Consider the following 23,050-nt stretch of genomic DNA (forward strand, 5'->3'; position numbering starts at 1 on the left):
GACCCGTGAACATGCAAAAATGTTGCTAAATTATTGAAATATTAACCTATACTGATTGCACTATATTTTATGTATAATCATTTTCTATTCTTAACTGTTTTAAATTCATTTGAACCCTCTTAAATAAATGTTTTAATCATTTTCAAAGTTTTAAATTCCTTGTCTTATTGTTGTGATTTGTTTTATTTATTATTTTTTCATTTCTTTTATGTAAAGCACTTTGAATTACCATTGTGTATGAAATGTGCTATATAAATAAACTTGCCTTGCCTTGCCTTGCCTATAAAATATACTTACTTTATAAAATATTTTAGGCCAAAGGTTTGACTGACAAAAAATGTTTGGAAGCCCTGACATAGAAAGTCCTCAAAATCAACAAAAATCAAAATGGACCTTACTTATTCATTGCACATTGCTTCAATATTAAATCAAAAGTTGTTTGAAATGATGCAAGTTGATGATGAGATCACAACAAAGTGAATGAAATTCTATGTAAGAGGATGAAATATGTTGCAATCACTGCAGCTCATCAAAACTCACCACAATGTGGTAAATGTGTGAGATGGGTTCTGGTGCCATGCATCTGGGCAGCTGGATGAAATGGATGATAGGATAATGCTGGACAATGATTACTGTTCAACACAAAGCTTTGATTTCAGTGGAAGGAAATGAATGGAAACACAACATATTATGTGCCCCAACGCAATCGACTTTGAGGACAGACCGACACAGTGGCTGGAACAGTAGAGGTGACAATCAGTTAGCTTTGTTAAAAGAAGTCATTTCACAATCAACAAATTATGATGGACACCATTAAGTGTTCGTTCATCATTCTCAACGGCCCCATGCGACAAAGATGTTTGGGTTTCGTGAAAAATTAAAAGGAAACGTTAAAGCACAGAAGCGCCTGCTTGACACCACAGCTCCCAACTAGAAAAAAAAAAGGTTGGAAAGAGAGAAAAGATGAAGGAAAAAAGGCATGATAGATAATGGATGTCCCATCCTTTGTGAAAAAGAAGTGCACTTAATTGCACTTGTAGTGTGTGCCAAAGCTTAAACCTATATATTTAAAAAAAGAAAAGAAAAAAAAAAATACTTGAAGATAATATAATATTAATCAAATATTAATTTATTTAGGATAATAAATTATTTTACTAAGTATCAAATGAAAAGCATACATATATAAACGAATGAAATATATAACAATACATTTTTATTATGTAAAATTATTAATATGAAGTATTATAGTAATAAAATATCTATATAATATAATAATTATTGAGTGTAAGAGTATATTTAATATGTAAAACAATACAAATATATTATTCATATTGAAGCATTATATTAATAATGTATATTTGTAACATTTTGTACCATGCAAATAATTGTAACATATATATTCTGAAATATATTCAGTTAATATATTAAATATTAGTATAATATTTATGATAATTAATGAAATATAGGGACACTGCTAATAAGTATATATATATATATATAAATAACTTCAACTAACTGCATTTAATATAAATTTAAACTATGATTCTAAATTCTAAATGCATATGTGAAAATGAAAACATTACATTCAGTTTGCCCTGAAGTATATTTCTGTAATAATTACTGTTTAAAAAGTCTGCTAAAGTGCACCTCTTTTTCAGCAGGGATATCCAAGTAAGCATGGGTACCTGTAGCTGCTTGAGTGTAGATCGACCCCAGGATCGAGCCCTGATGCACTCCGTACAGCGTAATTATATAGGACGTGTCGGGACTGAGCCCAGACATCCATAAACTACGTGCATCACCAGATACCGAAAGGTCCTGTCTTTCTGGACCTGCTGCATTTGCCACTTCAATCACAAAACTGTCAAAGGCAGAGTCATCCTCAATGGTCCAGGACACATTGAAGCTATCCCAAGACACATCAGACACACTCAGACTGCCAATCTGCGGCCTCTGCTCCTCTGACGGACAAAGAAATCAGACACGAGTTATTGTCACTGAAATTAATTACATTTGCATAATGAAATGAGCTGAACTTGCCAGTGCCACTGGCGTAACGTAGTGACAGATAAAACCGTTAATAGATGGAATGAAATGATATGGATAAAGACATGAGGCACAGAGAGACGGTGTTCATTCATGTTGAGAAATAATCATCCAGAATGATCAGATAAAACATTATATTAATTGTATCATGCTATAATCCCAAGGGGAGGCTTCTCATGAAAAGTACAGAAACAATTCTGCAAGTGTTTTGCGGCACTAGAGGTACTGAGAGCACATCTCGGGGAGTAACTAAAATGTTAAGTGAATATGGGTTTGATTGGAGAAAGTGAATTTTGAACAATATTTGATGTTCAATATACACTACAGTTCAAAAGTTTGGGGTCAGTAAGATTTTTAAAATGTTTTAAAATGAGTCTTTTCTACTCATCAAGGATGCATTTATTTGATCAAAAATACAGTAAAAGCAGTAATAATATTATAATTTGAAATAACTGTTTTCTATTGTAATATACTTTAAAATGTAATTTATTCCCGTGATGCGCAGCTGAATTTTCAGCATCATTACTCCAGTCTTTAGTGTCACGTGATCCTTCAGAAATCATTCTAATATGCTGATTTGCTGCTCGAGAAACTTAATTATCAATGTTGAAAAACATACTTACAGTATTTTCAGAATTCTTTGATGAATTTAAATATCAAAAGAACAGAATTTATTTGAAATAGAAATCTTTTGTAACATTATAAATGTCTTTACTTTCACTTTTTAGGGTTATTATAGTTAACTAAACCATAAAAAAACAAATCAACATTTCAGTATTTAAAAAAATTAAATAAAAAAATATTTAAAAAATTTAATTATTCCATTTTCATTATTTAAAAAATAACAACATTAACTAAGATACAATATTTTTATAAAAAAAATTATCACTTTTGTTCAGTTTAAGTTGAAGAGTAAATTAACTAAAATAACTAAATGAACTAAAACTAAAAACTGAAACTTAACAAAAAACTGAAACTATATATATATATATATATATACAAAAACAAAACTTAAAATTAAAATTAAAACAAAATATACAAATAAAATCTAAATTCAAAATGATAATCACAAAACTATTAAGAGTATATCAATGTATATAACTATAACAGTATATCAAAGTATATAAAAAAAATAACACTTATTTAATGTGTCCCAGTTGAATGGAAGCATTAAAAATTTACAAATATTACTGACCCCAAAATTTTTTATGCTAGTGTTCAACTAAATATTTAACATACACAAAATGACACTCGCAAGTGCGACAGCAGACAATTATGAACAGTGTTTCAGTCCTACTGGACTACTTTCATTATAGTCATGGCAGTCCACATAAACCAAAGCCCACAGCCATTTTTCAAGCAAACTAGGTGTGCTTTCTTGGTGTGGACCCACAAATCATTTAAACTAACCAAATAAACCAACTGTGACGTCAAAAGGACTTGGGTTTGTAGTGTAAAAACACCATTTTTTCCACCAACCGTCTTACGCCTGCAGAACTGCTCCCAAGGGATAGCTTTTACTTTTTAAGAATGACTTTGAATGAATGAATGAGTGGATGACGGATGACTGTGGTTTCTGAAGCTCATGTCCATGTACCTGTCTTGATGTGAACATTGACTGGTTGGGATTTCTCGCCCTCCTTCATCCCACACAATGTAATCTCATAAAGTGTGTCAGGGTTCAGTCCATCTACATGGACCTGCCTGGCTTCTCCAGACACTTCAATAACACTGTCTTTGGACTTATTTGATGTTGAGTTCAACTCAACGATGAAGCTATCGAAGGCTCCATCAGGAGCTGACCAAGACAGCCTCAAACTATTCCTGCTCACATCGGTGACGTTTAGGTCACCTAGAGGCCCTTGATTCGGGCCCTCGAGTTCATCACCTGAGGTTTCCGCTTTAAAATCCTCTGTTAAAAGAGTGGAGGTAGAGACTGATGGCTGAACCTCCTTATGGAGGCTTGGTAGCGTTGTTGAAACACTTGTGAAGGTCAAAGCAACAACATCAGGAGAGGTAGACTTTGGTGCTATAGAGGAAAGTATTCAGTGTGTTTAAGGTCAGAGATTAAAGACAAGACAAAATTAGCAGAGATTTACCTGTAAAAACAAGAGGTTAAATAATCATTAACTAACTGCACAAAAAAAAAAAAAAAAAATCTCCTGTTTATCCTGGGAGGTGGTTTTCTGATTTGCATGATAAATAACTGCAAATTAATTTATTTTGAAATATCAAAAGTACATTTTATAATTGTTTTTAAATAGTGTGATGGTTAATCATACTTTAGTGAATTCGCCCCTCATGGCACTGCAGTTAAACACCACTTTAACATGAGTATTTCCTCATGTCTGTCAGGGTTATTACTAAAACCAAAACTAAAACCATAAAAATAAATAAATAAATAAATAAATATGTTACTTGAAATAAAATAAATGTAAAAAATATATATATTTATAAACTAAAATGTATGTACATACACACGCACGCACACACACACACACACACACACACACACACACACACTATAAATAAAAAATGAAAAGATCCTATATAGACAAAAAAAAAACAACTAATAAAAATGACAAACACACACAACAAATTACAATAACTTTGACAAAAATGAAAATGAAAACGTAACATACAAAAATAAAAACTAATTTAAAATATAAAATAAAAACTAGACTAATATTATCTCACTGATATTAAAATAACACTGGCATTTGTCATATTGTACACCAAAATTCAAAGAGAGAAAAAAACAAAGAAAATTATACGAAATATACGAAATGCATAAAAATAGCACTGTGAAGTGAGTATTTAAAGAAACATTTCTTAGTGAATTCGCCCCTCAGTTTCTCAATGTAAGCTGAGGTTTGAGTTACATGCAATATATCTCATTTCACATGCAAATGATGTTACCGCTTATTTCAGTCTACATGCATGTATCTGAAAACATCTGACATTAATGACCATGAGCCATTAATTGCTGAAGTTTCCAAGTAGTCCACTAGAGTGTAAGTACATGGGATGCTTCAGGCTGATGGATAATCCATGCAGACTTCAAGATGTTTTGAGAAAAGGACATGCATGAAGTCGATTTTGAGAGTTTTAGCAAGTCACAAACAATATTCAGTGCTTATCAGCCTTTCATGCATTTTTTTACACCACACAGTTTAGTTTGTTATGAGGATTAATAATTTGAACCACTGCAAAAACTTGTGGATTGCGGATCTCCTTGTCTGAGCCAATGAGCAGCTATATGCACTAGACTGGGTGATATGCTAAATATTCACAATATATTCACATTAAGCAAAAATATAAAATACTGGGAAAAAAGAAGCAAAAAAAAAAAAATAAAATATATATCTCAATAGCAAAAACAGCATTAAAGTTCAATGCCTGAACCAATATGACTTATGGAAGTCAAGAAGCCTCTGCATGGCATTTTTATATAGTAGGCTATATGTATGTAATTTCTAGGCATTAAAATGTTTGGTTAAAAGTTAAACATTTATTTAAATATTGTAGTAAATATTACTTAAAAGAAATATCAATTAAATTAATTCAATCAATCAATCAATCAATCAATATTTGTCTCAGGGAAGTCATGGAAGTTCCTGCATGACATTTTTATGTATTTATGTAAAAAAAAAAAAGTAAAATAGATATGAATTGCATTAAAATATTGCTGTTTCCTTCTATGCACTGGTACATTTGGAAATGTTAAATGCCATTCTTCCTTGTATTCATTTATTAAAAAGAAATGAATAAACAATATTTCGTGCATGAAACAAATTGAATTTGTTTATTTGAATTTTTAACAATGATTGTTAAAATGATGGCTCCTCTTATTGAAGAACAAAACAAAACAAATAGTAAAATTAAATATTGTAAAAAATATTGTATACCGTTAAAATTTCAATTTTTTTGTTGTTGTATCACCCAGCCCAAATACCCATCCATATTCTGATGCATCATCATGCACGTCTTTGTGCTCTACCATATGACAAACGGGAGCAGTTGCATATTGTATGTCATGCAAAACTTGTGTCATTCCATTCTTAAACCTATGAGTTTCACAAAAAAACGTTTTACAGTACATTTCTTAAAGTTGCAATGGCGCTAAATCAAACAGATGACGTGAAACCCAAAAGAAAGTTTATACCTGTAACTGCAACTGCTTCTAGTAGTGAAGATCTTTGGTTATTGGATATTCCATATAGCCTTACTTGGTACTCCGTGGAAGCCTTTAGGCCACGGATTTTAGTGTCATTCACCGCCCCATGGAGATGAACCTCCTCCTTCCATTTCCCTGAGAAATCTTTAAGTTCTACAGTGTAACTATCATAGCCAATGTGTTTATTTGACTCCCACACAAGATCAAATCCTTCGGATGTGACATTAGACACAGTCAAGGTGCCAGTGGGATCCTCGTATCCGCTCCCAGAGAACGGGATCTCTGAGTTGTCGAGAGACACAAAGCTAATGACATTGTCATCGGTGCCTTTGGCTGAACCGAGCTCAGGAAATGTGTTCGCTAGATAAAAAGTGAAAGATGCTACAAGAAAAAGACAAAAACATATGACACTTGGGAAACGACATGATAACACGTGCAAATCCCTTCATTCAAGACCAATTATGATCGAATATCATCTTCTAGATGGTTTGCTTGGTTTATCAGCAAAAAGCCTCACACTGTTCCCTTACCAGGTGCAACAGATTAAGTTTCCTGAAAATGAAAATCCACACAATTACAGCTAATTGGGACATACTTGATGTTTAACATACAGAATTTTGACCAATGAGATTGCATTGTGGGTGGGGCTTTCCAGAAACTCAGATTTACATAAAAGAGCTGCCGTCCTTTATGGTGTTGCAGCTGGTTTGGACACAGTGTCATAAATTAAGACCACAAACATACTTTACTCAAGTGCACAAATGCAGATGTGAATGCTTGGCCAATGCAATACAAGTATGCAGATCTGTTGAACCTACTAATAGTTCACCCAAAAATAAACATTTCCTGAAAATGTACTCACCATCAGGCCTGCACATGTTAAATGACAATGTCCTCACCCTCAGGCCATCCATGATGTAGATGAGTTTGTTTGTTCATCGGAACAGATCTGGTGTAATTTATCATTGCATCACTTGCTCACCAATGGAGCCTCTGCAGTGAATGGGTGCCATCAGAATGAGAGTCCAAACAACTGATAAAAACATCCCAATAATCCACAAGTAATCCAGTCCATCAATTAACATCTTGTGAAGTGAAAAGCTACATGTTTGTAAGAAAATATCCATCAAGGCATTTTTAATTTCAAATGTCACCTCTGGCCAAAATGTACATAATCCATAATGATGCTTCCTCCAGTGAAAAAGTGCATCCCGGTTTTCCTCTCACATCAAAATCCACCGACCTATTTGTTTAGAAATATTTTGGACTGTTTCCACTTGTAAATTGTGCTTGATCTGTGCATATTTGTCTCCTGGTTCAAATGAGATGCATTTTTCACTGGAGAAACCAATATTATGGATCTACATATTTTAGAACCCTGTTTGCAGGGTTTTTTACAAATTCGCAGCTTTTCAGTTCACAAGACGTTAATTGATGGACTGGAGTGGTGTGGATTACTCGTGATGTTTTTATCATCTGTTTGGACTCTCATTCTGACGGCACCCATTCACTGCAGAGCATCCATTGGTGAGCAAGTGATGCAATGCTACTCCGAAGTAAAATCTGTAAATCTGTTCTGATGAAGAAACAAATTCATCCACATCCTGGATGGCCTGAGGGTGAGGACATTTTCATTTAACATGCTTTAACGTGCTTATGCATTGCACTGGCGATGACAATACAGTTTCCTTATGTTTTATACTTTTATCCAACTTATTTTTAAATGCTATACGCAATTTCCTGTGAATGCACTGGTTTTTGTCCAGCTAAAAATAATTGGAAGTGGCTGAAACACGAAAAACCTTGCACCCTTACAGTACAATAAAAATTAGGAGGTACTGTATAAACATGCCGATTTGCTCACCAAGTAGAGAAAATAAATGAAAATGTTTTTGCAATGTACAATTCATTCATGTTGAGAATGCAACACACGCATGCATCGCAGTGCAGAACGAACTGCATTCTGACAGATTTTGGAGCATAACGCCATACCAATCAAACGCAAATAGAAGTGTTTGTATTCACGTTCTTGCATAGAGTATGTTTCAGGTCTAAAACTGATGATTTTAAATAGATATTTAGGGAAAAAATGCATATAAAAGTTAGTTATGATCAATTTCACAACACAATCTTTGTTGTCCACACCTGAAAACAGAACATTGACATTATCATGTTGGACAAAAGCAAACAAAATCAGCTTTACACTAGGAATCGCTCACCTGTGGAGGCGGTGACGGTGGCAGGAGCACTTCTCCTCCGCCCACGTTCTGCCACGAGGGTGACGGTGTAGCGCATGCCAGGGCTCAAGCCGCTCAGGGTGTAGGTGGTTGCGGTAACAGGCAGCTCGACTTCTTCCCGTCGGCCGTCGGCAGAGACGAATGCTAGCCTGTAGGTGGAGATCTTGGCCCTGGGTCTCTTCCAGACCAGTTCCAGGGTGGTTTCGGTGGAGTCTCGCACTTCCAGGTCCCGTGGCGGATCCAGATCTGTGTGGGTGGAGGTTCAAAATGACAGCACAAAAGACACATTCATGCCAGGAAACTGTGATGGCGTCGGCATTCAAGAGAATGGAATCAAAAAGACTGAAGAGATAAAGACTAGTCTGTCATCATCTATTCACTCTCTATTCATGTCGCTTCAAACCTGTGTGTCTTTTTTGGAGGTTTTAGGAGAATTTTTGTGGTGCTTCATATAATGAATATGAGTCAGATGTTGTCAAGCTCCAAAAAAAAAAAAAAAAAAAAGTTTTAACAGTCATACTGGTTTAGAAAGTCATATCTGGGTAAATTATCTCCTTCAAAATAAAGTTATATTCATGTTATTGTTCTTACTTTAACTTTTAGTAGGCATCTTCATAAGAAAAAAACAGCATGAACTTATATAAAGAGTGATGCACACCACCATATTTGAAAGATGATTAATTAATAATTAAGTCAAAATCTAAATCTAAAATCTAAATCTGTATCTAAATTGTTTTGCAGTGTGTTCACCTAGGATGCATTTATTTGATCAAACATATAGTGAAATATTATTACTAATAATATGTATTTATTTAATAATAATATAATATATTTTAAAATGTAACTTATTCCTGTGATCAAAGCTGAATTTTCAGCATCATTACTCCAGTCTTCAGTGTCACATGATCCTTCAGAAATCATTCTAATATGCTGAATTGCTTCTCAAGAAACATTTATAATTATTATCAATACTAAAAATAATTGTATGTACAGAAAATTCAAAGGAACAACATATATTTGAAATAGAAGTCTTTGGTAATATTATACCTTTGGTAATATAAATGCATTTACTGTCATTTTTGATCAATTTAGTGCATCCCATAACGTCTTTAAAACAACAACAACAAAAGAAACACAGTGATCCCAAACTTTGACACAGTTAGCGTCTGTAGCTGATAAAAAGAGAGCTGATCTCACCGGTCAGTGCGTTGGTGGTCACTGGCTCACTCTCTCTTTCGTTCTGAACGGCTGTGACTCCAATGCCGTACTCCGTTCCAGGCTTCAGGCCTACGGCACACAAAATCCGTTAATCCAGCAGATGAAACACTAAACTGATGCATTTTCAAGCAGGGAACGAGGGGAACATTTTTGTATTACATCTCTATGTGAATATTTTTCACTTCTTATGTGAGTTTCTTTTAATAGAATGTAAATCAGACAATTTTTTTTTTAAGTAATTGCATGCATTACAAGCACATCAGCAAACAAAGTGCACCTTCTTAAAGAAATGTCCTGGATATAAATATAGATTTTTTTTAGAAAACAAGACTTAATATCTCAAGTCATTTTACTTCCAAAATAAATGCATCTTGATTTAATAATGCTAAGATATTTTTACTTGAAAACAAGACAGAAATACTGAGGAAGTCATTTTTTGCACTGCAACTAGCAAATAAAGTACAATTCTTAACCTTTTTTTGTCTTGGTTTTACCTGTAATCGTGGCCCATGTCGTGTCTCCAGCTCTTCTAGGGAACATGTCTTCACCATGAGCACCTCCTGCAATCGGGCCGTATTTGATACGGTATCCGTCGATGGATGAGCGGCTGTTTTTCCATTCCAGTGTGATGCTGCTGTCAGTCTGATCAACAGCTTTGAGGTCAGTGGGGGCATCCAGACCTGAGACACACAGAAAACCATCACAGCATCCTTAAAACACTGCTTTGAGTTCATCTTTGTGAGAAACTCTCAGCAAACTATATATATTTAGTCTGTAAGCTTTCATACCCATGGTGAAACTCTCAAAGATGGGCTCGCTGGTCACGTCTCCCCTCTTTGAACTGAGAGACACTCTGTATTCAGTGTCTGGTTTCAGGTCTTCCAGGCTGTACTGCGTGTCTGTGGCCGGGAGGTCGACATCTCGATGGACTAACGGGTCTGTGCTCGGCCCGTACGATACCCTGAACCCGTCCACCTCAGCCAGTGGTCTGGACCAGGAGATCACTGCAGACCGGTCTGTCACATCGCCAACGTCAAGCTGCCCTGGAGAATCGATTCCTGCAGCAAGAGGAGTGATGTATGGTTAAACTGATAATGATATTCAGTTAAAATAGTGGGTAACACTTTATTTTAAGGTGTCCTTGTTACATGTTACAAGTAACCCTAAGCCAAACCCTAATCCTAACCATATAGTAAGTACATGCAGTTAATTAATATTACTCAATACTTAAATGCATTATTACACTGTAACAAGGACACCTTAAAATAAAGTGTATACATGGCACAGTATTCATTTGGGTCATATGAAGATGTATAATTGATTCTGCTGTGGCTGCAAGGTCAAAATAGCTTGTTTTTTTTAATCAAATGTTGCTCATCAGTTTGTCAGTGTCAAGCTATTATTGTATGAGCTTTCTATTCTTGTTTTTTTTTCATGTAAAATAGAGTACTCAGTGGGTGCAATAGAACTGCATGCAAAAGCAATGGCAAAAAAACTGTATGGAATCAATCTAATCATTCATCTGTGTTAAAGTCATTAGACAACATGAGCTCAGGCTGATGCAAAAATGAGTTTCCACACTGCAAATACTACTTTCTTTACCTTAAGCAAAGCAAGTTAAGCTGCAAACTGAAACTGCTCCTGAACACAAGCCAACTGTAATATATTTACTGTCTGTGAAAGCTTCTAGGACTAAAATCAGATAGTTGAACCTAATGCAATATTGCAAGGAAGAAAAAGAGCAAAAAAAAAAATATATATATATATATATACAGTATATATAGTAATTGTAGTATGTAATTGTAGTATTATCAATGTTGAAAATGTTTTTTGCTGCTTAATAATTTTGTGGAAACTGTAATACACTACCATTCAAATGTTTGGAGAAAAAATAATTCATACTTTTATTCAGCAAGGATACATTAAACTGATTAAAAGTGACAGTAAATACATTTATAATGTAGCAAAAGATTTCTATTTCCAATAAATGCTGTTTCTTCTAACTTTTTGTATTCATCAAAGAATCCTGAAAAAAAATGCATCATGTTTTTTTACAAAAATATTAAGCACTGATATTAAGACTGATATTAAACAGTGATTAAGAACTGTTTTTCAACATTGATAATAATATGAACCAATATTAATAATGGAGCACCAATAATCATCCTTAAAAATACCTAATATGAAGATTGTTTGGTCTTGTTTTATGCAAATCAGGGCTCTAGACTTATTCTTTCCACTGGTCGCTCTTCTGCGACTAACTTTCTCAGTTAGTCACAGGAGAACATCATTTGGTCGCATTTTTCTTTTTTTTTTGCTACAACATGGGATTAATCAATGCATGCTGATGAACTACTCTTTTGCTGTGCACTGTAAAAAATGACCGTGAATTTAACGGTAAAAGACTGTAAAAATGCTACAGTAAAAACATGTTAAATGGTTAACGGTAAATTCCCCTACTATATACGGTGAAAAACTGTATTAAAAATTACATGTATTGGACATTAATTTTAAGGAAGTATACAGTTTTTGGAAGTGAAAAAGACCATATAATTTACAGTGAAAAACTGTAAATTAACATTCCCAGAATTCCCTGCATTACATTTCAAATTTGATGTTTTTTTGTTGAAATAACTATGTTTCTTCTTAGTTTTTTCTTATCAGTTTTGTATATTAGGGTTGTGTGTTACACCTAATGTTGTTAAATTAATGTTTATTGCATTATTTCAGTTTCATGTGTGTTACCATGATGGTGTTTAGTGCTTGTGTGAATGACACTGTGCACCTTCTATATATGTTATTACTCAAAAGCTGCTTGTGTTGGGCTTTGGTTCATCATGTGACTTTCTCATCACCACCTGCATTTGGTGGTTATCAGTGTATTACAAAGGTACAAAACAGATTTCAGTACTTCAATAGGTTGGTATATTAACATTATATCAATTAATGAAATTACGGTATTTAACTGTAAATTTAAGTTAAAACCGTAAAACCTAAAACGTTGCTACCATATTTTTTACGGTAAAATTCCGGCAACCACAGCTGCCGGTTTTTACCGTAAATAAAAAAAAAAAAAAGATTTTTTTTACAGTGTTATAAGTTGGACTTTGGACGCTTTCACTTTTACTTTCGAATTCGCGATCTTGTTGTCACGTTTTACAAGAAAAGATAATTGTCAGTTTTGCTTATATCTATACACACCTTTCACTTTTTAAGACTAAAACAAAAGATTGATTCATTGTTATTCTTAATTAAAAAGCACAACAACAATAAAACAGTAGGCTAAAATGACAAACTAGCTTACATAACGTTTATTAACAAAAACGAATAAGATGAGGCATGGCATGGCATACACCACATGCTATATTATATACTGACTAATAAATTACAGAATGTTTAGCAAACAAATTTTTTGAAAAAAAGAAATCAAATAAATAAAAAAACAAACAAAATTAAAGGAAGCCTCCATAGCGTAACGTGAGGTAAACAGCAAAGATAACAAGCTTTTTCAAACGAAAACAAAGAAAAGTCAAAGTAAACTGGCTGTTGCTGACAAGTTTTAAATGTTTTTTTTTCCACAAGAATACCAACATGTTCACCTTCTCTGGTTTAAGAAGCGGTCTTTTACTTTATTTTAGAGTGAAAACCAAATCCTCCATCTGCCATCATTTCCTCAATATTCGCGTCATTTTTGCTGTGCGCTGTGTTTTTGCCCTCTAAGTCTGGGCAAAAACCACAGTGACGCTTGACTTAGCAAACACCACTTATAAACTTGATTAGGTCTTTTCAAGTCAGTCAATGTCTAAGGAATTCTTTCATGTGGTAAATAAGATTTAATGCACTGAGAAGCACACATTTGTGATGGAGATCTCCAAATCTAGAAATCTGAGCACTTTTACAGGCAGTAAAATGGGGAAATACACTAACTACTGTGAGAAATCAAGGGCCTTTAGAAAATAAAAATGCCTTATTGGTTGTTATCATGGATCTCGTGTGTAAATGTCAAGCCAGACACACGGATCGTCCAGATTTCTCACGGTTAAGCTCTGAATTGGGTTGTTAAAGCCCTGTTGGCCGGCCCACGCGGGATGTTTCATAAAGTTAAATGATGGCCCCTATTCTTCTTGGCCTTTCCGAACAGCAGGCCTTCACATTCTTTACTGCTGAGCTAGTTTCACCTTCGACCTCCGACACTTTAGAGACGTTTAGCAGATGTAGATTAAGCCAAACGCTCCTGTCAATTACCGGACGGATCAAAAGCAATGCCTCCAATTTAACTCGGATCATGACACAGACAATAAACAAGAGGAAAGGTTTACTTTAGAGAAGGTGCATTACTTGTTACTACAGTCGAGTTTGTTCCGGGTCCTCTGGTGTTGTTCTTTATGACCGACAAAGTCACTTCATATTCCTGTCCCGGCCCGAGTCCCGGTTGCTCAAAGTTGGTCTGGGAAGGTGTCAGATTGTTCACTATCTTCCCGTTTTCTTCCTTCTGTTATTGAGAAGATAAAAACATGCATTTAGCTTTATTTACTATTGATTGTTTTTGCAAAACCTGTCATGTATTTAAGAGAATGTATACATCAGTAGTTTGCAACCAGAGGACCTGTAATAATAATAAAAAATAATAATGAAAAACTTTTATTGTCCAAAAAAGGCTTCTATTCTTATATGCAAACATCATTTTCTAAATATGTATTTTTGATTCTTCACTAAATTTCAGAAACTTCAAATGATTTAAAAGAAGATCAAACAAGCATTAAAATAAGCCAAAACAACTAATCTAGATATTTCTAGATATTTAGATATCTATATTTAGAAATCTAGATATTTCCTGTTTTAATTCACTGCCCTCAACAACCTGAAAATAAGAGGTAGTCTAATTTTTTAGACTTAAAAGGCATATAAATTAATAAAAATGTGTAACCCCATGGGCACTTTTATAATGAGAATACATTTTTGTAATTATGCCAAGTTCTAAAATATTTATAGATGAATATATCTAAACTATAATCAAACTGTTATTTAAAAATATAATAATAATACAATAAATAAACAAAATATAATAATATATTTTTTAAATACCTTGGAGTCAAATTACAAAACATCTCAGAGACATTTTAATAAATAAAAAATAAATAAATAATCAAACTAATAAATAAATAAATAAATACATAAATATTTGGTGTATTTTAGACCCAAAATATTATAGTTTGAAAAGTTAAACAAACAAATAAATAATTTAATTCAATAAAAATCTTAAAAAATAATGAAAAATCTTAACGGTTCAAAAATAGGCTCCTATTTTGAAATGAATAAAATCTTAAAACTCCATGGACACACATATAATGAATACACATTTCATTTTTTGTAGTTATGCTAAGTTTTAAAATATTTTATTGAGAAGAAATTGAGTAAAAAAAAAAAATAATTAATTAAAAAAATTCAAAAAAGGTTGAGCACCACTGATCTAGATGACTTCAAAGCTAACAGACATATACTAAAAGTCACAAAACTCCAATAATAACTTTTCAGAGTCTATATTTATACCCCCATTACTGAAAGTCATGATATGACAGAGAAAACGTGTCATGCATCTAAATTTTATTAGTTTCCTAAATGCTGGTGGCATGAAACAACAGCACTGAAAGTGTGCAATAAGTTCAAACATCTGGGATTTCTGGAGCGCCATTAAAGTGAGTCTTAATGGAGACGTTATGGTTCAAGGATAGTTTTTTTTAATGGCTCCTTAAATTAGTGTATGAGCTCATGTCCGCCTGCAGCGCTGACTCAAATGGAGAATATGTCCCTTCGCATCATTACAATGAACGGTGATTAAATTATCCATCACTCTGTTTTAAATATGAGAGAGAGGCTCTGAAACAAGCTGTATGACTGTATAACCCTGGCACCTAGGACAGCCTTTAGGAATAAACCGCCGTGTGAACATCTTACTGCAGTAAATCTATTGACCTAAAGGTTGAGCAGCTGGTACAGAGATACATTTTTACTATTAGTTTTACTGCCAGTTATTAACCTGATGAAAGCGTATTTAGCATCTAGGGTATTTCAACACTTTTCTTGCACTTCGCTTTATAGCACTTCATGAATATGGCTCTGAATTGATTCCACGTCCTGGGAAGATGGTTTTTATGAAGTTAATGAAACTGACCTAAATTCCAATGCCTTGTAAGGCACTAAAAATATATTTTGTTGTATTTTCTGTCTCAAATGCTTGCAGTGTTTTGCTTGCAGAAAAGCAAAATAACTAAATACATATCCAATACTGATGAGGTCATAATTATTAAAATAAATAATTAAAAAACTAAATATAAAAAAATATTTTGAAAAAACTGTAATAAAATTAAAACACCCTAAAAATAATAATAAAAAAAATTAACCATCCAAATAGGCTTTTTTCCTATATGCAAACATAATTTTCTAAACATAAATGTTTATTTCTTCAATAATTTTTTGTTTGCCATTTTCTTGATATGTTCATATTTACACGTAAAACAAACAAAAATATAATTAAGAATTTGATTATTGTATTACTTATATTGTATATTATTAATATAACAGTATATGTTGTGATTCAAATTCTTTGAGTCTGAGGGGCTAAATAAATACATAAATAAATATAATTCTGATAAAGTAATAATTATAAAATTAATTAATTAAATAAAAAAGCTACAAATAAAGAATTCTAAATTAAAGAAAAGAAAAATGATAGGTTAATATTTTCCCTTTAAACAAATGAAAAACTTGAAAAGAAATATTACGCAGTTTTGCCTCTCAGGTGAAATGATCTTGTTTTTCAAGTATTGGAGAAGGCAAAAACTCATTAAGAATGTATTATTGTATCATAGGCTAGATTATTGGCTGATCCAATCTGATTTTGACAACCCCATTCTAAATCACATTCATATTTTGTTTTAAATCCATTTAAAATCTTTTTTTTTTTGCGACGTGACGTGTATGGAATGTAATCGTCAATGTGCAGCAGCATCTACAGATGCATCTGAATTCTCTTTTTTGTGCCTAGATAAGAGCCTTCAACATTGTCTCCCGTGAAACTAACCGTGTTACGGAAGATGAGCTCCCAGCCGTCGAATGGAACGTTCAGCTGGTCCCACAAAACCTCCACAGACGTATCACTGATGGATTTAAACTTCAGGCCCTCGGGCTGCGGAAGATCTGCAGGGAAAGAGCACAGTGTATCGTGATATTCACTGAAGTTTATTAGCAATAGTCAGTGTCTGAATATGAGAGCGTTACCTGTGCAAACGTGTAGTGGCTTGGTGGACTAGTTTCTAATGCTGTTTGGACAGATTTGCATATGCAATGTAAGATAGCACATGCATATGTAATCATTGTCTGTGTTACAGATTTTTCTTAAAATAAAACATTTAATAGGTTTATAAACAAGGCCTTAGGATGGAGTGGTGTAGCTTAGTAATTCATGCAAGATGGTTTTAGACATTCCCTATAATACGCAAACTTTTAAATTGCTTTGAATAAAAGATTCCGCTAAATGACAATAAAAGAGTGTTTAGGAAACCTGTTTGGTGACACTAATGACACTGAAAATACAAACTATAAGGCAGTAGAATAAATACTATCATGATGCAAAAATATTGTATAATTAAAAATTCAAAATGTATAATTATGCAGTAATGACAATTTAAAAATAGGACTATTTTGATATTATAGTGATGAGAACTAATGAGAACTAATTAATTAAATGAATTAAGTAATAACTTTGACTAATAAATAACTAATAAAATAACTAATAACTAAAAACAAACAAAAAAACTTTAAAAAATCTTAATGGTCCAAAAAACTGGCTAATTTCCCAATTATTTCAATAACTATTTTGATGATCGAGTAAACCACGACCAGGGCATTTTCTTGGCAGGTTTATAAATAGTATCATGATGCTAAAACATTTTATAATTTGTAATTTAGAATTATACAGTAATTATACAGTAATTATACAGAAATTTGCACTATACAGTAATTATACAGTAATGACAATATAAGAATGAGACTATTTTGATATTATAGTAATAAGAACTATAGGAAATGCTTATTTGTCATAATTGTCATAATAATAAAAATAATTAATTAATTAAATAAAAAATGACCTTAAATAAATCCTAATAATAATAATAATAGAAAATCTTAATGATCCAAAAAATGGCTAATCTCATAATTTATTTTCTTTAAAATTTATTTTAGAGTGAATTATGACTGGGTAATTTTCTTGACAGGTTTCAGAAGATTTACCCTTAAACAAATGAAAAACAGAAAAGACAATGAAAAGCATGAAACACATTTTCTCTTAACTCTTTTTGTCTCATGCAATTTTGCCTTAGGTGAATTTATCCTGCTATTCATTCATTCATTCATTCACTCACTCAAAAAACTCCTTAAGAATATGATTTTTTTTGCCATGCAGGTATTAGTATTATTGGGTAGATGATGGTACCCTAATTATGAAAATGGCACAACTGCAAGAGACCATATCTCCAGTGACAGAAATTGAAGTGCAATTACCTGTATACTTTTCAGCAGTTTTATCTAGTGATTGCATGTGTGTGTATTTGTGTAAGGTTGATCAGGACATGTGAACATACATGTGGCCACTCTGGCGCTGACAGGAACGCTCTTCTTGTTGTTGAGGACAGCATAAACATTGATGAGATACTCGATTCCCGGCTCCAGCTCAGAGACGGTAGCAGACGTACGATCTCCAGGCACACGGAAGTCCAGCTGCAGGCCGCCTGGTGACGTCGGGACGTACGTAACCAAATACTCCGTCACCAGCAACTCGTTCTTCCATGTGAGGTTCACCTTCTCCGTGGTCACATCCGTGACGGTCAGGTCTTCCGGTGGTGAGACTGGGAAAGATATCAAGGGTCATTTATGTCACAGATGTTGAGAGAGCGAACGGTCTTTGGTGCCAAGTAGTAGGAAAATTGTCCGTGTCTCCACTGTGGTGACTGGGAAACATCCAGCCAAACTGCTGAGAGGTTAGAATCAAGCTACACTGACTAAATTAACTTGGGTTTCTTATTAATGGGAGTTTTTGGACCTTTTGATATGAATTTAATTGTTGTCTGCATTGACCTTCACCACTAATGGTCCTCTATATAAAGCTAATGGATTTCACAGGCACACATATGGTGTGAGTTTACTGTCAAAGTACAAAAATGTAGCATGTTCAGCACTTTTCTGTACAAAAGGATGAATATAAAATAGTGTGTATGTAGTAGATTTTTAATGTTTTTGAAAGAAGTCTTTAATGCTCACAGGCTGCATTTATTTAATAAAAATACTGTAAAATGTTACAGTAAAATACAGTAAAAACAGAAATATTATTACAATTTAAAATGACTGTTTTCTATTGTAATATATTTTAAAATGTAATTTATTCTTGTGATGCAAAGCTAAATTTTCAGCATCATTACTCCAGTCTTCAGTGTCACATGATCCTTCAGAAATCATTCTAATATGCTGATCTGTATTCATTTCTTTCATTTAATTTACTGACCAAGCTTTTGAACAGTAGTGTACTGTATATCATCAGTAAGTCATTTGTGAGTCTTATGGTCTGCGTTTATGGTGCTTTTCTGAGTCTTTTGATGCCTGACAACCCTGAGTTGTATGGAAAAGTGTATAAACATTCTGCGTAACATTTCATTTAGTAATTCATTGGAAGAAAGGTTTGGAATAACATGAGGGCTACAGAAGTTTATTTCTGGCTGAACTATCCCTCTAATTTACAAGCATAAAAGCAAAGAAATGCCAATCATTTGGCTAAAACGTGAAAAAAAAAAAAAGTGTTTGCATCACCAGTACTAAATAAGAACTAATGCTTTGCAGGGTTATTATTGTTAACCTAAAACCATAGAAAATATTGCTACTTTAAATAAAATAAACATTAACTGAAATAAAATAAAATATAAAAAATAAACGTATTTTATTTTTTACTTTGTAAACTCATTAGTTGCGAAAACAAGAGTTTTTATTTTCATGTAGTTTAACTTCAAGTACTAAAATAACCAGTGTTGAGGAAAGTTACTTTTAAAGTAATGCATTACAATATTATGTTACTCCATGAAAAAGTAACTAATTATGTTACTTAGTTACTTTTTATGGGAAGTAATGCATTACATTACTTTTGCGTTACTTTTTGTCACCTGGGTTGGGCTTGCTTGTGTATTTTTTTTAAACAAAAATCTCAAAAGTTATATTTTTGGCAGCTGTAAAGACGCTTGCACACCAAAAGTGAGATTAATAAGCCCCAGGCTGAAAGAATTTCCAATTTCTCTCAACTTGGGGACAGGAGAGCTGTCAGCGAATACATGGGAAAACAAAGTAACTTGCATTACTTATTTGAAAAAGTAACTCAGATATTTAGTTGTAAATTTAAAAGTAATTTGTCACATTACTAGTTACTTGTAATCTGATTATGTAACTCATTAACTTGTAATGCATTACCCCCAACATTCATGTTATTTTAGTATCACCGAGATAGCCTACTTTTAATATTTTGAACATATGTATATATATTTTCCATTTTCATTTGAATTTTAGGTAAAGGTTTAATAATTTTGTTGTGTGTTTTTGTAATTTTTAGTAGTTTTTTTTAAAATATAGGTTTTATGAATTTTTATTTGAGTTTTAGTTATTATAGTACACAAAGTTAAACTAAATTAAAATGAGAAATGCTGTCTTGACAACAGTTTAAGTTTTTTTATATCTTATTTTACGATCTTTTTAAAAAAATGTAAAAACTTTTTTTAAATTTTAGTTTTAATTTTAGTTTAAGTTAACTATAAAACCCCAGAAAATAACAAGTAAAACTAAAACTAAAATCAATAAAAATGATAAAAAATGGCAACATAATAAAAATGTTTTTAAAAAAATTATAAAAAAGAAACAAAATTATCTAAAACTTTAACTAAAATTAAAATGAAAATGGAAAATATGAAAATATAAACAAATTCAAAATATTAATATATAGTATATAAATAATACTATATATAGTATAGCATATAAATGACTACAATTACCTTCTGAGCAATCCTCGCCAATGTGGCCTTCATCACACACGCAGCGGCCGTCCACACATTGCCCCACACCACTGCAATCATTCGGACAGCTTCTTTCTCCACAGGCATCTCCAATGAATCCCTTGTCGCACACACATTTCCCATTGAGGCAGCGTCCACGGTTATTGCAGTTTCCAGGACAGGTGGGAACGGAGCAATCCAGGCCCTCAAAACCCTCCTGGCAAACACACTGTCCTTCCACGCAGCGTCCGCGGCCGAGACAGTCGTTGTGACACTTCCTCTGACTGCAGTCCTCTCCGGTGAAGCCTTCGTCGCAAACGCACTGTCCCGCGACGCAGCGTCCACGGTTCAGGCAGTTGCTCGGGCAGCTCAATTCACTGCAGTCTCCGCCGGTGAAGTCCGCAAAGCAAACGCACTTCCCGTCCACACACTGGCCTCGGCCGTAGCAGTCCGACGGGCAGGTTTTGATGCTGCAGTCCTCGCCGCCGAATCCCTCTTCGCAAACGCACTGGCCATTATCGCAGCGCCCACGGCTGTTGCAATTATTGGGGCAGCTAAACTCCGAGCAATCATGACCTTGGAATCCGACGTCGCATTCGCAGTGCCCGTCGATGCAGCGCCCTCTACCGTTGCAGTTATTCGGACAGGAGAGCTTCCCGCAGTCCTCTCCGAAATAACCCGTTTCGCAAATGCAAACGCCGTTGAAACAGTGCCCTCTTTGGTTGCAGTCGTTCGGGCAGGTCAAGCTGGAACAATCCTCGCTGGAGTAGCCAGCAATGCATACACAACGGCCGTCAATGCAAAAACCTCGTCCCGAGCAGTCGTTCGGACAAGCGATCGTGCCGCAGTCCTCTCCGGTGAAGCCTTTATCGCAATAGCAAGTCCCGTTGTCGCATCGCCCGCGGTCGTAGCAGTCATGTGAACAGATGAGCTCGGAGCAATCAAATCCGGTCCAGGGTTCGTCGCAGACACACTCTCTATCAATGCAGCGGCCATGTCCCAAACAGTTGTTGAGGCAATCCGTCTCTGTACAATCGTCTCCAGAGAAGCCTTCATTGCAAACGCACACTCCATTAACGCAGCGGCCGTTCTCACCACAGTCAACCGGACAGGTCTCCACGCTGCAGTCCTCACCCGTGAAGCCATCGAAACACTCGCACTTTCCGTTAACGCAGCGGCCCTGGTCGCTGCAGTCTCTGGGACAGTCGGGAACGGTGCAGTTGGGGCCCTTCCATCCGGGCTCACAGATGCAGCCGCAGGTGTCCGTGCTGTAGTTTCCATGGCCGTTGCAGTAGGGCTTTGTTCCTATAGCACCTACACAATCAGGAGATACATTTAAGAAATTAAACATGCTATTTGCTAAAAAAGTGGGATTTACAATTATGGAAACATCTCAATTACCAAGCCAGTCGAATGGCATTTGCTAAGGAAAGGGTCTTGATCTCCCAGCTGTACAAAGTGTTACACAATTATGTGTCAATGAAGATATTAGCATTAGACAAAGTGGCATTTTTTTATTTCAACACCTACTATTTTTTATTTATCATGAATTCTGTCTCTGAGAATTAATTAATCTTCAGAGACAGAATTAATTTAAATACTAGGTGCTGAAATCTAAAAATAAATAAATAATTTTCTTCATGTTTTAAACTAATTATCTGAGGTTAAATAAATAAATATTGTCCCCCTTTATATATACTGTATATCTATATAGCTATATCTATCTATCTATCTATCTATCTATCTATCTAGAGAGAACCTCAGTTCATATAGGCAGTATTGTGTAATGTTTGGCTACTCACAAATCAAGCAACCAACTGGACCTTATTTAAACACGATACTTCTCCACTGATCATGTGCTGGTTACGCCACTGCACACCTCAGATCACTTCCTCCTCAATCTTAACCTAAACATGGTTCCTGACACAACACATACCCCTCCACATGTCATCTTTCGACGTAACCTACGCTCACTCTCACCCTCCCAGCTATCTGCTATGGTTTCATCTTCGCTTCCTCCCCCTAAACAGTTAGCATCTCTTAATCACATCGTTAAAACAACAATTACGATATTATCGCAGGCGATATTTATCGCACACCCCTACTTCAGACTTATGTGCCCTCTAGAAGATAATGAACGTCGCTTTATTGTTTAACTGTTCCCTCCTGGTGGAATGACCTGCCCAACTCAATCCGAGCAGCTGAGTCCTTAGCCATTTTCAAGAATCGGCTAAAAACACATCTCTTCCATCTTTATTTGACCCTCTAACTCTAGCACTCTCTATTCTAAT

At 34.3% G+C, this 23,050-nt stretch overlaps 1 pseudogene; it reads right to left on the minus strand.

The window, feature by feature from the left end:
- Positions 1-23,050, minus strand: part of LOC107666616 (tenascin-like) — a 46,578-nt pseudogene that overhangs the window by 19,219 nt on the left and 4,309 nt on the right.

The sequence above is a fragment of the Sinocyclocheilus anshuiensis genome, unplaced genomic scaffold (genome assembly GCF_001515605.1).
Source record: "Sinocyclocheilus anshuiensis isolate Anshui unplaced genomic scaffold, SAMN03320099.WGS_v1.1 scaffold245, whole genome shotgun sequence".
In the NCBI taxonomy this organism is placed as follows: Eukaryota; Metazoa; Chordata; class Actinopteri; order Cypriniformes; family Cyprinidae; genus Sinocyclocheilus; species Sinocyclocheilus anshuiensis.